This window comes from Eschrichtius robustus, chromosome 6, assembly GCF_028021215.1.
Source record: "Eschrichtius robustus isolate mEscRob2 chromosome 6, mEscRob2.pri, whole genome shotgun sequence".
Taxonomy (NCBI): domain Eukaryota; kingdom Metazoa; phylum Chordata; class Mammalia; order Artiodactyla; family Eschrichtiidae; genus Eschrichtius; species Eschrichtius robustus.
Window position 1 is genome coordinate 62,992,953 of NC_090829.1, and position 14,165 is coordinate 63,007,117.

The 14,165-nt window shown below is 48.0% G+C and overlaps 1 non-coding gene across 1 annotated transcript; it reads left to right on the plus strand.

Moving 5' to 3' along the window:
* The first annotated feature begins 13,805 nt into the window (after positions 1-13,805).
* TRNAD-GUC (transfer RNA aspartic acid (anticodon GUC)) lies at positions 13,806-13,878 on the plus strand. Its single transcript has one exon. It is a non-coding gene; the product is annotated as a tRNA-Asp (tRNA).
* Positions 13,879-14,165: the final 287 nt, after the last annotated feature.

Sequence of the window (14,165 nt, forward strand, 5' to 3'; positions counted from 1 at the left end):
AATGCATATATGTGGGACCTAGAAAAATGGTAAAGATGAACTGGTTTGCAGGGCAGAAATAGAGACACAGATGTAGAGAACAAACGTATGGACACCAAGGGGGAAAGTGGAGGGGGGGGGTGATGGTGGTGATGTGATGAATTGGGAGATTGGGATTGACATGTATACACTGATGTGTATAAAATTGATGACTAATAAGAACCTGCTGTATAAAAAAGTAAATTAAATAAAATTCAAAAATTCAAAAAAAAAAAAAGCTATCGGAGCAGTTTACTAGGTGTAATAACAGGAGGCTTTTCTTTTCTCCCCACTACCACCTCTGGACTCATGGGCTTATGAGATATATTACAACACTGTCCTCTGATTCAAAGCTTGTACTGCATCCTGTAAGATAGAAGCCCATTCTTAAAAAAAAAAACCAAAACAACAACAACAAAAACATATAACAGCTATCATCGTGAGATTATAATCAGAAACTGAAGTGGAAGCCCATCCACAGGGGAAGGGCGCCTCTCGTCATCATTTTCATTTTAGGGCCATAAATGAAGATGTAGTGCTTATGTGTGTGTGTGCATGGGGGAAAGAGATCTCCATCAACATCAGCTGAGCACTTATCATTTACCAGGCTCTATGCTGAACACTGGCATTCACAACAGTCCTAAGGGAGAACTCCTATTATCATTCCATTTGACAGATGAGGAAATAGAGGCACACGAGAGTTTTATTGATAGCAAAACTGAGATTTCAACCAAGGTCGAAGCCCATGTGAAAGAAAGCTTCCTGGAAAAGTTGGCCTTTGAAAGGAGTAACATGCAGGGGGTCAGGCAGGATCAAAGACAGGAGGCTGGATGGGGGTGGGGGTGGGTGTTAGAGGGTGCTGCAAGCTTGAGATAGTGGCTCCAATGCATGTTTTTCACACCACGAAGCAATTCTGACATGATCTACCTGGAGATTCCACAGGTTATGGGCTAAGTCCCACAGGACTGCTCCCATTTCCCACTTCTGATGCCAGTCACAAATTCAGGGTATCACCCGTGCTTCTGACCAACAGTCTATAGGCACTCCTGTCGCTTGGGAAATTCCAAGGGTTTGAGGAGCTTTGTGCCAGGAACAAGGGACAGAGACCAAATGCATTTCTTATTATACCACAGGGGCTCTAACAGGGAGAGAATTGACAGAGGATTAGGAGAGTGAGGCAAGAAGTAGTCGAATTAGGGCCCACTTTATTTTCTCCACACTAGAGCCTGCCTGGGTCACAAAAGGCTGCCAGCCCTGGGAGGGGATCACCCAGGCAAGAGAACCCTAGGCTTTCTGCTGCTTTCTGGGACCCTGCTTGCCCAGAGGGCCCCACTCTGGACTCCCCAGGCACTGGGTATGGTTCCACACAGAAAATGAGGTATCTGTGAGAAAGCTTCAAGATTTCTAAAAGCCTATAAGAGAATATTACTCAGCCATAAAAATGATTGAAATATTGCCATTTGCAGCAACATGGATGGACCTAGAGATTATCATACTAAGTGAAGTCAGATAGAGAAAGACATATATATGATATCACTAATATGTGGAATCTAAAAAAATGATACAAATGAACTTATTTACAAAACAGAAATAGACTCACAGATATAGAAAACAAACTCATGGTTACCAACGGGGAAAGGGGGAGGAAGGGATAAATTAGGAGTTCGGGATTAACATATATACACAACTATATATAAAATAGATAAACAACAAGGACCTACTGTATAGCACAGGGAACAATATTCAATATCTTGTGATAACCTATAATGTGATAACCTTTTTTCACAAAAGAATCTAAAAAAGAATATATATATATAGATATATATATATACACACATATATAACTGAATCATTTTGCTGTACACCTGAAACATTGTATGTCAACTATACTTCAATTTAAAAAAAGAAGAAAAAAAAAGCCTAGAAGAACTGTACATTTGCTTGCAAAAAGGCCAGAGGCTAATTAATACAAGTTTCCTCATTTCTGGCTGGAATTTTCCCAGCTCAGTGTAGCAGTTGTGGATGAAAAAATTAATAGTCGATCTAAGAAAGAAATGGAAAATTTTATTGGAACCAACCTGAGGATTCTAACCTGGGAGACAGTCTTTCAGAAAGCTCTGAGGACTGTTCCACCCATTAGAGGTCAAAGCACAGTTATGTAAGTCTTTGAGACAAATATACATCAAATGACGTATTACTGACAATTTACACAATCCAGATCTGCACGTATAAAGCGAGTAGTGGGTCATGTGTCATCATGGCCCCTTACGAGATTAAGAAGGAAGGTTATCTCCTAAGGAGGTCTGGTTAACGCAGATGCACGACACACACTAAAGGGGAGGGAGGAGGCCCAAACCGGCAAAGAAAATTTTTGTTTAAATTTGTTGTATTGCCGTAAAATATGAATTTTATTTCATCACAGTGATGACTGATATCCTACTAATTAGAAATGTTGGTTCATTCTGTCCACTGAAAAAACACACAACTTAACAGCAGTGAGTTTCAGTTTTATTCAGGGACTGTACTGAGGACTGTAGCTCGGGAGACAGCCTCTCAGAGAGCCCTGAGGAACTGCTCCAAAGAGGTAGGGGAGGGGCCAGTATGTATATGAATTTTTTGGTGGAAAATACATGTAGTTAAGCATAAAAAAGGTTACTGCTAATCACAAAGTTAATGATTTTAGTGCTTATCTATCTATGCATAGGAAAATGCAAGAATCTGGGGGTCATTGAAATTCTTCCTGAGGTAAGCATCTTAACTATCTAGGGGCCTTTATACCCAAAATACAGAACGCTTCGTCCTGTTTTTTCCATCCTGAATTCCCCTCAGAGTGCATTGTCATGGGTGACTACACTACCCCTGGTAAGTGGGTTGCGACTTAACCCTTTGTATAAGGGGATGATGAGTGACACCCTTTGTTTGTTTGTTTGTTTTAATTTTTATTGGAGTATAGTTGATTTACAATGTTGTGTTAGTTTCAGGTGTATAGCAAAGTGAATCAGTTATACATATACATATATCCACGCTTTTTTTTTTTTAGATTCTTTTCCCATACAGGCCATTACAAAGTACTGAGTAGAGTTCCCTGTGCTATACAGCAGGTTCTTATTAGTTATCTATTTTATATATAGTAGTGTGTATATGTCAATCCCAATCTCCCAATTTATCCCTTCCCTTGCCCTTATCCCCTGGTAACCATAAGTTTGTTTTCTACATCTGTGCTTTGTTCTATTTGTTTACAATTCATAGGTACATCTTTTAAATAACTCAAAGGAGAAAGGTAAGACATTTCTTTCTTAGAAGTCAGATTTACTGAGATATGATTTATACACAATAACATTCACCCTTTTAAGTATACAGTTCAATGATTTTTGACAAACACATACAGTTGTGTAACCATCACAATCAAGATACAGAACATTTCCATCATCCCAGAAAGTTCCGTTGTGTCCCTTTATAGTCAACCCATATCCCTACTCCTAGACCTTGCCACCAGTTATGTTTTATGTCCTATAGTTTTGTCTTTTCGAGTATCACAGAAATGGAATCAGATAGTATGTTTTGTTGTGAACATATATTTTCATCTTTTTTGGTTAAATACCAGGAGTGAGACAGCTGGGTTGTATGGTATAATGTTAATTGTACCAGGAATTCCCAAACTGTTTTCCAGTGTGGTTGTACTATTTTACATTCCCATCAGCACTGTGTGAGAATTCCAGTACTTGGGCTCAGGGCTTTGTTCTCAGCAATTCAAATAGGTGTGTAGTGGTATCTCATTTTGATTTTAATTTGAATTTCCTTAACACAAGTTATTCTTTTTTAATAAGCAAGACTTGTCTGGAGACATGGTATTTTAAACCTTGGGGCATCCTAATTTGCTGGCTTTGCCTGATACAGAGACTAGGGAAGCTCTTTCCCTGCCCTGTGTTGGCAGGGATCTGCACTTCTGGCATCCAGTCAGTAGAGGGCAGAAGAGGACAGAAAATAAGCTTCCCCGTTTTTGGACTATAAGGGGCCAGCATAGATAGTATTTGGATGCATTACTGTATTTATAGTTTTTCTCAAATGCCTCTCCCTCTGAACCTCTTTAGCTGCCACCTTGTGAGGCTTGACTCCCCAGATTAATCTTGTGAAGTGATTCAAGGCCAAACCTCTTCACTAACCTTGTAAAATCCTAAGTACTGAGCTACCAAAACTGAGCCACCTTTGTAGAGTCCTTAATACGTTTACTCTCCAATGTCACTCATCAGAGCCTGTGTTAGGGGGAACCACAGGCAGCTGAGTTGGTGAACCTCTGTTCTTCTTCAACTTTTCAGGAGCCAAAAGAGACTAAGGAAGGTCTTTGTGGGGGACAAGTCTCCAGACCGCCCCCGCCCCCTGCCATTGGCCACACGCCCTCCTCTCCAGGACCTGGGCTGGGGCAGTTCAGATGGGGCACGGCACAGATCTTCTGGGGCCGGGGCTGCCGAGTGCCCCCAAAGATGTACTCCAGCCTGAGCCCTGGGCTCCCCTCTGGCAGTTGGAACCAAAAGGTCCTGAGGAGGGTGGCAAACATCAGGAAGAGCTCCATCCGAGCCAACTGGTCCCCTAGGCTCACCCGATGCCCTGGAAGCAGAAGGAAAGGTCAGAGGGTGGCAGCTGTCCCTGTGCCTGTCCCGTCACACCCACCACCCATGACCCAGTGCTGTGTCCAGTACCTGCAGGAAGGAATGGCAGGAAGGCCTCATTGACCAGGAAGTTTCCATCCTTGTCTAGGAAGTGGCCAGGGTTGAATTGTTGGGGGGGCCTCCCAACACTTAGGGTCATAGAGCACAGAGGCCAGGTTGGGCAAGATGATGGTACCCTGCAGAGAGGAGCTGGTATGGCTCAGGGAGCTCAGCTGGCCCAGCACCCAGCCCTGATGCTGGGCTGATATGAGCTCAGAGAACACTCGGTGTGCACAGGGGAGTTGCCTGGGACCAAGGGGCCTCAAAGAGATTCAGCAGACAGGCCTTCACATCAGTGAAGTTGTTGGGCATTATGCTCTCCTGGCTAAGGGGCACCCACCTCCATCCTAAAGACTACCGGCCCAGGCTAGAAACTCAGCTTCTGCCTCCTAGTAAGAGGGCCAGTGGCTATTGGGCATGAATGGAGGGGACCAAGTTCTGCACAGGGCAATGAATACTGGCGGTGTGTGTGTGTAAGTGTGTGTGTGTGTGTGTGTGTGTGTGTGTGTGAGAGAGGGAGAGAGAGAGAGGAGAAATGGAATGGCAGACAAACAAAGTGAAAGAAAGACTGAGTAACAAGGCAGAGAGAAGAAGAGACAGAAAACTTCAAACCTTAGGATTAGGGAGAGGAGAGAGTGACCTCTAACCCTAACCTAACCCGAGCCCTCACTCTACCTCAAAGAAGTGAATAACTGGAAAGAGAATCAGACTGAACAGATGGGAGCAGAAAGGAGCCAAAGGCTCCTGTTGGTGACTTCTGCTCCTTATCACGTGGGCCCTGGGCTGACCAGGAAGCCAAAGTGGAACCAGGATGGGGTTGGCTATGGACCCGGGACCTGGGAGTGCAGCTCCAGGTGTTCTGAGGAAGGCCTCATATCCTGTGGCTCAGTAACCAACACCAGATAATTAAACTGGTCACCCCTGTGGGGACTAGAGAACTGGCCACAGGATTCTCAGTTTTGACAAAGGCATCTTGAAATTAAAAATTAAAAACTCAGCAGTTTGAAGCCTGCACACCAAAGAGAAGCCAGTGAAGAATGCAGAAGTTCAGACAATGTAAATACTTTCAGAAGGCACTTTTCTTTTTTCTTCTTCTTCTTCTTTTTTTTTTTTTTAGTTGCTCTACTGAAGCCTTAAGGGAGGGGCCTGACCTTAGCCATCCGACTGACAGGCATCCAGACCTCTTTACTCCGTGGCTTTAATCAGAGGGATTGGGAAGCACATGTTCTTGCTGCTGCCTGAGTGAGCTGTTTGTTTCCTAGTTATTGTCCTGGGAATTTCCCTCCATTTTCACTACCAGGGATGAAGTAACCTCTGCATTACAACAGTTCTTAATAATCACCTTCAGATGCAGAGGCTCCTGGCAAGATGCTCTTTTCCCTCCAGAATTATTTATATCCTGTTCTGGGTAATGTTCTGGACTCCTTGCAAAGTGATTAACTGATATTAATTCATGGGACAGGCTCAGACCATAGCCTACCCAGCACACAACAAGGGCAACCCTCCCTCTCCTCCAAATTATAGAGCCATCTGCCTGCTGATACCTCCTGGGGATTCTATCCCAACTTCTTCCCAGTAAATGGCAGCTTGGAGTTTACAATCAAATAGAATGTCTGAAGAGGGACAGGCTTGAAGTGCCACCTCTGTATTAGGGACCATTGCTGTTGTCACTGTCACTCGACTGATGGAATGGTTAAGAACCATTTAGGAATATGTGTAACATTTAATGATCTACTGTCAAGCTTTGATTCTACTTTCAGGAGACGTCTCTCGCCCAAGTTGGAAAAGCTCAATATTGATTCCAGGCTGTTAATGGTTTCCTGGAGCTCTTATCACAGAACACCTCCTAGAATCAAATTGGCAGGAATGGGCTACTAATAAGGAAATTTCTAATCCCAAACGGCATAAAACAGAGCTGAACCTTAGTTCCCTCCTTTTTAACTTGACCTAATTTGGAACAACTCTTGGACAACCAGGGCCTGGGGCCTCCTACCAGGATAACAGCAAAATGAGTTGATGACATGGTCCTATCCTCACAATTAAGGAGACATTTGTCTAACCTCTGAACTTGATGGCCAAAAACTGTCAAGGACTGTTCAGTATTAGCCAATCTGGCAGACCAATAGACAATGCAAAACACCTCCTTCCAATGTGCTGATTCATTTACCTTCCTAAAGAGGCATTTTTGGAGCAATATGAATGGCAGGGAGTATGGTACAGCAAAAAATTTGGAATCAGAGGGACATGAATTCGAAACTCAGTTAAGTACCTTACTAACTGTGTGTTTGGGGCAGTTACTTGAGCTCTCTTAAGCTATCTGTTAAAAAAAAAAAAAGAATAACAGTAGCAACAGCATCTAAAGGACAGGGTTATTATGAAGAGAAAAATGCATGGAGACAGGAATCTCAAGTCTGATCAAATTAATAAGAATTTAATAATCACATCCTGGCAGGGCCCTTGCTGTCAAGCCTGCCCTGAACCATGGTTGTAAGAGTTGAACAAAGATTCTCATGATGGAAAAAATTGGGCCCCCATACCTTCTATCCCCAATGTGTTCATGGTGTACCACCTGGTACCATTGAGGCTTCCACCAGAGACAGGCTGGAGTATCAGTGCTGAGCCAAAGTCCCTTTCTGAGGAAAGTCTTACAGAGCGCACCTCCGTGCATAGGGCACCAAGATGAGTGACTCTGTTTCATCTTCATTAAAATGGCAACCTTGCCACCTACACACCTGTGCTACATTTCCTTTAAAATGACACCCCACTCCCAAAATGATTCTTGATGCCTGTCATTCACTCCCCATAAAACCATCTCCCCTTGAGGGTGGGCTGGCTCTAGTGACTCACTTCTAGCAAATAGAATATGGCAAAAGTGATGGGATATCACATCTGAGATTAGGATACAAAAAGACTGTAGCTTCTGTCTTCTCACTTGCTCTCTCTAATGGAGGTCAGCCGCTATGTTTTGAGCTGCCCTATGTAGAGGCCCAATGTTAAGGAACTGAGGGTGGCCTCCAGCCAACAGTCCAGGAGAAACTGAATCCTGAAGATAGCAATGCAAGTGCTCTTACAGTGGAACCTCCCCATGGAGCCTTCAGATAAGACTGCAGCCCCAGCCAACAACTTCATCATAACAACATGAGAGACCTTGAATCAGAGGCATCCAGCTAAGCTGCACCTAGATCCCTGACCCACAGAAACCCAGATCCCTAGCCCACAGAAGTGCTATTTTTGTAAGTTGCTAAGTTTGGGGGTAATTTATTACAAAGCAAGAGAGATAGACAACTAATTCAATAAATATCTTTTATCTAGGATCTGCATGGCAGTCAGTCATTGTGAGGACTGAATGCTGTAGTGGACTCAAAGCCCTTAGCAAACAGTAAGGCTTGGCAAAGAGCAGGAATTATTATACTGTTATCCAGTTCATGTCAGAAACCTGCACAGAAACCTGTTTCAAGCTGAATCACCAGAGAGCTGCAAACCTGAACTCTATTTTTTAACTCCATGCAGAAATGTATCCATTTTAAACTTTCACCGTTTAAAATGGGTTGAAGATAAGAAGAAGCTACCATATGAAAGAATATTTCTGTATCTTTAAACCCCTACTGAAGGCACCACCCAATACATTGTCCACTGGCCCTCAAAAAGGTATTATGATTGATGATCTTCATAATAACTTCTTGAAGGGTGATAAGCCAAAGTTTTCCTGATACAGGCATGCTTCCTTTTATGACATAATGAGAGCCATACCTAATTGGGATTTCCTTTTTTGACTTGATCCAGGGAAGCTCAGACTCAAGTTTTATGTACACATACAGTGGCTGTTCTTGACCTAAACAGTTTGATTTACCTTTATTCCTCTATCTCTCCTTATTCAGTACTTGTTCTCTTAACCTAGTTATAAAATGAAAGAAACGAGACAGGCATTTCTACTAGAAATCAGTTCTAAGGATATAACACAAAATGCAGACCAAGCCTAAGGCACATAAATTGCAAATAGGCTAAATGTTCACCAATAAGGGTTAAGAATTACAAAACATCCATTTGGTGGAACATTATGCAGCCATTTAGAGTGATGTGGAACAGTGGTTTTCAAAATGTGGTCCCGGGACCCAAAGCATCCACACCACTTGGGAAACTGTTAGAAAGGCAGATTCTCAGCCCTCGCCCCCAATACTCTGGGAATGGCTCCCAGCAATGTACATTTTAGCAAGCCCTGCATGTGATTCTGGTGTACCTAGAAGTTTGGGAACCAGTAATGTAGAAGAATCAGAATGATATGTTAAGTGAAATGAAAGATTCAGAGTTATATATTCAGCATAATCACAGCTATGTAAAATATATGCGGACAAAAAAGATTGGAAAGAGGTGTGTTAAACTGTCTGCAGGGGTTACTTCTGAACAATACAGAACATTTAAAAATATCCCTAATTGAGTGTATTCTTTCACAATCATAACTCTCCATCCGGAATGACATAGATAGAGATGAATGGATGGATGGACGGATGATTGACTGAGAGTTGGCAGACAGGCAGAAGCTGTAGCAGGTGGCTGTGCTGGGCAGGCAGCCCAGCGAAGGGTGCTTTCTGCAGGCACTGGATCGGGCATGAGGTCACACTGGGGCCACCTACCTTGGGCACGGGGTGGCCGTGCACACGGGTGGAGGTCACGCACTGGCGCACGGCACCTGCGGTCACGACGCTGCTGAGGCGCTGCACCTCGTGGAGGACGGCGCGGGTGTAGGGCAGTCGCTCGCGGTCCTCGTAGCGGACGGCCCGGGAGGTACCCAGCACCGCATCCAGCTCCTGCTGCACCCTCTCTGCAGGCGGCTCCGCGTGGGTCCCGGGAGGGGCTGCAGCCCGACCTCCCCACCACGCCCCACCGTCCTCGTCCCCACCCAGAGACAGTTGCCAAGGTTCGTCGCCCCTAGGTTGCCCTACCCCCCTCAGCCACCCCTGGTCCCAACAGTGGCAGCCCCTCTCTGAGGCAGAGCTTGTGAACAAGATTTGGCAGGATTTGCTCCTCCAAGGGGGACTTGAGGGAAGGGCTAGGACCCAGATTTGAGCACCCACTATGTGCCAAGTGTTCTATATACAAAGAGTCCTATGGGGTAGGAACTGTTGTCTCCACTTTACAGACAAGAAAACTGAGGCTGTGACAGGACAGGTACTTTTCTGAAGGTCACAAAACTAGTGGAACCAGGATTTGAACTTAGGTCATGGCCAGTTTGTCCCTGAGAGAACTCTAGCCACCTTTTTTTCCTTTGTGATCTTGAGTGGACATTGACACAGGGCCTGGCACTTAGTAGGTGCTGGATCATTACTGAATGGGTGAAATCATGTTGCCTCATTTCACACTGTTCCTAAGTGGTTGAATTACTTACCCAGGATCCCTCAGTAAGTAGCAGGGTGCGACTAGAAGTCCCCACCCCCCAGCCCCTCCATCTGATTCAAAGCCATGAACACCTCCTACACCACAGCAGTGAGAGCAGCACCCACCCCTGGGGCCACAGGCCAAAGACAGTGATGGGGACAGGTTCCTCCAGCCCAGAAGCCCACAGCAGGGGTAATGGGCATGGGGCAGTCAGCAGGGTGTAACCACGGCCCCCTTACCCTGGATGGCTCCATGCTGGACCATGTAGATGAGTGCCCAGCACAGGGTAGTGGCCGTGGTGTCGGTGCCTCCCAGAAACAGGTCGACCACCACCTGGATCAGGTTTTCTTCATTGAATGTGGAGACAGGGTCGTCCATGGCCTGGTGGGTGGGGGATGAGTGGTGGGGAGAGCAGCTCCGAGTCTGAAGCTCTCCTCTCACAGAGCCCTGGCATCTCCCTGACTGAGGCCTGGCCTGTCCCTAAACTTGTGGGACCAGAACTCCTCTGGGGTCAGAAGGGCCTGAGTCCCAGGACTGCACTGACTTTTGAGGGGGGAACTGCCCTGACATCAGCCAGGTCCCCTGCTTCCCACCCTACCCATGTCTGCAGGAGCCAGCGCTGGCCTGGGAAAAGATAGGGAGGGAAAAACCCAAACGGCTGCTGCTTCAGCGTGCTCTGAAAAACTGAGGCCAGGATGAGGAACTGAGGCCGTGGCCTTGAAATGAGATGCAGCCGGAAAGACAGCCCCCTCCGTCCCTCCCTCCCTCCCTCCCTCCGCAGCTGTTTCAGGCCCACCTTAGTGATCTGGGCCAGGTAGCAGCTGATGAAGTCCTTGTGGGCCTCAGGTGTCCTGAGTTTGTGTCTGTTGATCTCCCGGCAGATATAGCCCCGCACAGCCTTCTGGTACCTAAACATCTCCTGGTGGGGGCCTGGGAGGCGGCGGAAGGCCCAGGGGAACAGATCATACAGCTGTGGGGGAAGAGGCCCGCCCAGGGGCTGCTCAGGTGCTGACCCTGAGTCAGGGCAGCTCAGAATGGTGCTGAGGGCACCAAAGTGGTCTGGGACCTCTGACATGGGCATCCCAGGACTGCTCGTCATCTGGAAACTCTCCACACTCCTAAAGTAATCTAGACAGTAATGAAAGCAGTAGTAGCGGAGATTGGATCCAGGGCTCAGCTAGGATGTCGCAGGCCCAGATAGCTGTATTTAAGGGGATTTAACCTGTCTCTTACTCCCTGCCCACACTTCCGTGCTCAACCAGAATAAAGGAACCTTGATGCTGTGAATCGTCATTTTGCTGAGCAGAGGCTGCCTGAGGAACCCAGAATCAGGCCCCATGGCCTTCCTCCTGCCTACCTGACACCCTCCCTGCTATGCCCTGGCTGAGGCCCCTGCCTGCCCTGGGCCACCAGCTGTCCAATGGTCGGCACACCTGCCTCTCCGAGGGCCAGCTTACCCTGCGCCAAATGGTGCTGACAAAGGCCAGGCCAAAGTCGATGGCTTGAATCAGTTCCTGGAAGAAGGGATCCTCCAAGAGGAAGTGGCGGCCAAACACGAGGGCCCCAATGACTCTGGCCGTGGACGTGACAATGTGTACCCGAAGGTCGAAGGGTCTACCTGAGAGCAGAGGGGCAGGGCTCAGGGTGAGGAGGCGAAAAGAGCACTGCCCTGAGTGTTCACCCAGCGTGTATACGGTCACTCATTGCATCACTCATTCATTCCCAGTCTTCAGTCATTCACTCAGCAAATGCTTACAGAGCAACTTCTATGAGCCAGGCTTGGTGACAGGCACTGGGTTTGCAGGGAGAGGTGTGGGAGACAGACCCACTTAAACACACTAGAACGTGGGGCAGGTATGTCCCAGCTGGGAACAAAGGATGCAGGGGCCAGCTGTGCCTGGGATTTGGGGAGGGCTTCTTAGGCAGGTGATGTCAGCCAGGTCTGAAAGGAGCAGTGGTTTCTCACAGGGAGGGAAGGGGTGTGGATTAGGACATTCCAGAGGGGGAACAGCATGTGCAAAGGGTCTGTGGTGTAAAAGGCTCGAGATGTTGAGGGAGGACATTTCCCCACCTGTAGAGAAGGGCTTCAGGCTTCTCAATGGACTGGACGTTCCTGGGCCTGTGTCTGCCCACTTGCCCACCTTACAGAAACTTCTGATTTATTGATGTAGCACAAATCCCCTACTGGATCCGCAAAGGGTCCACCCCTTTATACACACATTCCCCCCCCCACCCCGAGGGCTCAGCCTCCTTGCAGAAGTGTGCGTGTTTGTTGTGGAGGGATTAGGGTGGGCCTGCCCCAGCCCGCTCCTTACCCTGCTCCTGGTGGAAGGCCTCTGCCAGCTCTGCCGCCTCCCCCTGCAACTGCAGCTCCAGTGCCAGCTTGCTTAGGCCTAGCTCCCGAAGCGTTGCAGAAGCGTCTCTGCTGCCTCCACGTGTGCCCATTGCTGCAGATGACCCCTGGGCCCGGGTTGGGGGACAGTCAGCAGCCCGTCCCAGCCTCCCAGGCCAGGGCCACCTGGCTCTCACCCAGGCAGGGAGAGCAGACCGCTGGGCAGCCTTCCCAATCAGCTCGGGGCTGGTGCTCTGACCGAGGGGCATTTGGGGGTTGTGTGGTCCGTGAGCCTGGTGCCATCAAGGTGGGCTCAGCTATGCCCTCTTCCCAAGCTGCCAACCTGATTTTGCCTTTAAGAGTCCCCACAAGAAATGGAGGAGGAGATAAAGAAGGGAAGGGAGGACGGAGCCTGGAGGGGAGGAGGCGGGGGGAAGGACATGTGCTGAGCCAGGCGCTGTCCTGGGCACTCTTGGCTGTGGGGCTCACTTAATCTCCCCCACATCCCGGGAGGCGAGAGCAGTCACTATCCCCATCTAACAGATGAGCACACTGAGGGATGGAGAGCAAGGCTGCCTCGCCCAGTCACAGAGCTGGTTCCTTTCTATGCTCGCCCCTCCCCTCGCACAGCGGTGTTTGAGGAGACCCGAGCCCTCCTGGCAGATTCCTCCCTGCTAACGGTTCTGGGTCACCCCAGCGGACTCCTGAGTGCGGTCTCCATCCAGCCACCCCGTTCCCCGCAGACAGGGCAGCCTTGCCTCTTTCTCCAAACAGGTCCCGGAAGAGCGGGGTGAGGGGCCGGCCTGAGAACTGCTCCGAGTTGGAGACCAGGGCTTCCTTCACCACCCGGAAGCCGCTCAGCACCACCACGGGCGTCGGGCCCACCCACACGGTGAACACGTTGCCGTGAGCCTGGGCCAGCTGCGGAGAGACAGGGTCCCAGGGCTGCAGAGAAAGCTCAGCTGGCCCCATTCCCGGGCACCTTCCTCTTGGAATGAATCTCCACCTTCTCGCACCCAACACTTACCTCAGGTGCACCTTCTCGGTGTACCTGCCACCCCATTCGTCAGACAAGCCAAACCCTGGGTTCCCACAGCCAGCACTAGTGCCAGCTGGGGTCACATCACAGGCTCCCTGAGCACGTAGAATAGTCAGGGCCCAGCACTTACACACACAGCATCTGGTTTGGACCCCAACGATCCTGGGAGGTGGGTATGCTCTACCCATTTTACAGATGATAGTCAATTATAACGATACTTTCTTCAGGGCTCAGTGTCCAGTGTGGCCTTTACATAGATTACTTTAGTGCACTTTCAGTATAAGTGTGCGAGGTAGGTATCATTATCTCTAGTTTATGAAAATGGAGGCCAGGGAATTCCCTGGTGGTCCAGTGGTTAGGACTTGGTGCTGTCACTGCCAGGGGCGCGGGTTCAATCCCTGGTCAGGGAATGAAGATCCCATAAGCTTCACAGTGTGGCCAAAAAAAGAAAAAGAAAAAGAAAAACAGAAAGAAAATGGAGGCCAAAAAAGAAAGCAAAAGACCAGGGCTCCACACCCGGGTCTTCCGACTCTCAGTGCAGTGCTTTTCCTACTACATGAGGAGCCTGGGGATCATGGTCATCTAGAATCTTCAACCAGAATTTTATAAAATACTTAGTCAACATTGATGAGAGCTGAGCATTGTCATGGGGAAGGGAATTGTCTCCTGCCCTCCAATTCTCAGCAATAATTCAGCT